At 41.3% G+C, this 4,038-nt stretch overlaps 1 long non-coding RNA gene across 1 annotated transcript; it reads left to right on the forward strand.

The window, feature by feature from the left end:
- The first annotated feature begins 1,171 nt into the window (after positions 1–1,171).
- On the forward strand, positions 1,172–4,038 carry LOC125133142 (uncharacterized). The gene is made up of 2 exons (XR_007136427.1): positions 1,172–1,914; positions 2,739–4,038. It is a non-coding gene; the product is annotated as an uncharacterized LOC125133142 (long non-coding RNA).

Genomic DNA, 4,038 nt, shown 5'->3' on the forward strand with positions numbered 1-4,038 from the left:
CGAATCCGACTAGGAACCATGAGGTTGCAGGTTCGATCCCTGCCCTCACTCAGTGGGTTAAGGATCCGGCGTTGCCGTGAGCTGTGGGGTAGGTTGCAGACATGGCTCAGATCCCACGTTGCTGTGGCTCTGGTGTAGGCTGGCAGCTGTAGCTCCAATTCGACCCCTAGCCTGCGAACCTCCATGTGCCATGAGTGTGGCCCTAAAAAGCAAAAAAAAAAAAAAAAAAAGAATTATCTCCATGTTCCCAGGGCCCATCACAGAGCCTGTCATGTGGTGGATGCCTAGCACAATTTGTTTGTTCTAACTGACTTTGTCAGTGGTTGGTTCTCTGTGATGACCCACATCTCCCCAATCACAAAATAATAATAATCATAGGAGACATTTCTTGGACACTTAACTATAGGTAGGTGCCATGCCAGGAGCTTTATGTAAATTACCTCATATGATTCTTTCAACTAACTGCTCAACACATTTTTTTATCCCCACTTTCCAGGTGCAGAAACTGAGGCTCAGGGACACAAAAAGCCCTGTGTGCGTTTTATTCAGCTGGTAAATGTCAGGGGTGGGACTTGAACCAATCTTGCCTGATTCCAAAGTACACCATTACATAACCAGTAAGCCAGACTTCCCTAAAAGGGTCACTCACACTTCTTGAGATGTTTTAGGTAGCACAGAGGAATTCATTTCAACTACTAAGCATTTGTTTGACTCAATGTTTATTTTAGTGTGTTTGAAAAGGCAAATAAATGACAACATCTGTTTATGGCATGGTGTGTTGATTTTTTAAATTTACATTAGTGACACACAATTTTTCTTTTAGACTTATTTAGTTAAATTCTTTAAAAAGTGAGTCCATTTACAAATAATATTGGGTGAATAATAGATAAGATAGGTTGGTAACAAAAAAAGCAAAAATTGTGTGTCTAAGTTTATTAAAAGGACTAGAATTTGAAAAATACTGCCTCATAAATTGCCATATGTGGATTTAAAAGAAATACACACACACAATGAATCTAAGTTTTAAACTCACGCCATACACTTAAGTTTGTAGAATGTTTCCTAAAAATCGCATCTCAGAGCTTGCTTAAGAGGACTCAAACTAGCCTCTAAATGTCCACATCTGAAGCTTGTTTATTTCTTTTTCCTCTTTCTATTTTTGGAACTTAAATGGCCAAATGGATTAAAAAAAAAAAAACCTGCCTCTAAATAAAAAATGAGCTAGGGGCCTGAAGCCCGCCTCTGCCTCATTTCAACTCTGAACAAATGGTGAATTACAACACCCCTGGACATAGTGGTTTCTAAATACCAAGCTGCCGGGCTTTTAAATAATAGCAGCACAGAAGTGTGGTCATAATGCAACCTATTTCCCTTGCTAAATTATTTACACATTTATTATATTTTACATGGACTGCTGAACCTGAAGATACTTCTTCAGGGGCCAGGTCATTTCAAGAAACCCATTACTGAGAATCAGCTCATCTACATTAGAAACTGGCATATCCAATTGTATGTGATATTGCTCATTAATATTATATAATTACTGCCTCTGCCCATTGTTTTTAGGTGATGATAACTTGTGTGTGTATGTACGTGTGTGTACGTGCACTATTCAACAGCTCCAAGGCAATCCACTTCATTAAGAAGCTGTTTAACATTGATGGTATATCAATAAAGCCTAGCTTAATGCAATCGTGGAACTACACCTAAGATGACTCGGCCAAATGAAGCTATTACCCTGTATAATGTGTTTTACACAAGATTCAAATGGTTTACTAAGTTTATAAAACCACTCGCCAGAACTGACAGTGACTGATTTACTATAAGGTTAGCAGCATGGGAGAAGTCATATGCCAAGAGAAACTTGATATTTGCTCTTAAGAAATTTCTGTATTTTACCTCCAGTTTTCCAAGGTATGTGTGTTTTTAAAGTCAACCTAACATTTCTTACTTTGAACTTCCTTATGACTTGTATATCAAGAAGAAAGAAGGGGAGTTCCTGTCATGGCGCAGCGGAAACGAATCTGACTGGGAACCATGAGGTGGTGGGTTCGATCCCTGGCCTTGCTCAGTGGGTTAAGGATCTGGCATTGCCATGAGCTGTGGTGTAGGTCGCAGACATAGCTCAGATCTGGCGTGGAGCTGTGGTGTAGGTCGCAGACATAGCTCAGATCTGGCATGGCTGTGGCTGTGGCGTAGGCTGGCAGCTGTAGCTTCAGTTGGACCCCTAGCCTGGGAACCTCCATATGCTGCAGGTAAAAGAAGAAAGAGAATTGATTAATTCAACAATACTTCAACAAACACTCATGAAAGGCCTACAGGGTGCTGGGTCGTAATGCCAGGCTCGGCATTAAATAAAGTAAAGGAGTTTCCGTTGTGGCTCAGTGGTTAACGAATCCGACTAGGAACCACGAGCTTACAGGTTGGATCCCTGGCTTCACTCAGTGGGTTAAGGATCCGGCGTTGCCATGGCTGTGGTGTAGGCGGGCGGCTACAGCTCCGATTTGACCCCTAGCCTGGGAGCCTCCACTTGCCCAGGGAGCGGCCCTAGAAATGGCAAAAAAGAAAAAAAGTAAATAAGGGCCATACTTCCCAACTTCTTTTGCCATGGGATGTGGCCATAGAGCCAAATTCTGGCCAATGAGAAGAGAACGGAAGTGATGTGTGTATGTGTCTTCTGAAACGTTTCCTCAAAGAGAAGGGTGGTAGTCTTCATCTTCCTCCTTCCTTTGATCTAGAATACAGATATGATGCCTGGAGCTTGATCAGCTATCTTGGATCTGGACAGAAGTTTAATTCTGAAGAAGGAAAAGCAATGAAGTAGAAAGAATCCTGGTTTCTGACTACTTCTTGAAACTACCCCGCCAGCACTATATTGACTCTCCCAAATTTCTTTCATGTGAGAAAGGCACTTTTTTGTTGTGGACAGCCTTCATTTGGGTGTTTTGTGCTTTTACACTATTATGAGAAACTCTCTGGTACCTTACAACTTTATGAGAAAATACTACGGGAAAACGTACTTAATTGGAATATTGTGGGGACAGAGCCTGAGAATTTGCATTTGATGGGCTCCCATGGAGATTGATGCACGCTAAAGTATGAGGCTGGATGTTTATGAATCAACTCTTTTAATTGATCTTTAGTGAAATATATACTCCAACAATAAGGGAGCAAGAAATTTGGATATTAAAGGAAAGGACTATCTTTAGTGTTTGGTTGGGGTTTTTTTATAGTTGACTTTCTTTGAACCTTTATTGCTTACAGGTTCCAAAACGAAACTCCTTTGGTAGTTAAAATTCTAGCCAGAAGGAAATCATCAGACAAATTGGACCAGTGCCTGTGAATTTAAGGCTATGTTAGGGCTACGGTTTTGGTCTCTGACTCCCAGATCTCCAACCTCTGGACTCTGCAGCTTCCCTGCAAGCTTCAAAAAGCTATTCCTTATCCAGTATCACAGGTGAAAATCCTCCAGCCTAGCCATGGAGTGTAAGATGGCAACTGTTTGGCAGCCTGGCCATGGTTTTGATACAGGGAAGTGAAGTGTGTCCAATCCAAACAGCAAGGGGTAATCTAGGTCAACACCCCTTCTACATAGGTGGCTGGAGCCACACAAGAATCCAAGTCATCTCATGTGATGCATGTCACAGTTTGGAAGGTCAACCCTCCGTTTCAGCTCACCTAAATCTTTTCCAGGATATGCTGATTTCAAGTGAAGCCTGTCTTTGTCCTGGACCTTTCCAAACCTTTTGTTCAGTAACAATGCATTAGGAGAACTTGCTTCACTGCTCCCCACCAAAATGGGTTGTTAACTATGGACTCCATGCTAATGATAATACCTTAAATGGGAAAGCAGGAAGAAAACAATATTTAAAATCCAAAGGGCTTGTGCAAGTTATAAAATGACAAACAAAAGGAGAAAATGTAACCTAGCAATTAACTGTAAAAAATAATAGTGCTTTCCAGGTGAACATGCACACTTTTCAATATTGAAACAGGGTGAGGATCAGAGGTGGGGTTTAATAAAACCTGCTTTGGGGA

Source organism: Phacochoerus africanus, chromosome 1, assembly GCF_016906955.1.
Source record: "Phacochoerus africanus isolate WHEZ1 chromosome 1, ROS_Pafr_v1, whole genome shotgun sequence".
Taxonomy (NCBI): Eukaryota; Metazoa; Chordata; class Mammalia; order Artiodactyla; family Suidae; genus Phacochoerus; species Phacochoerus africanus.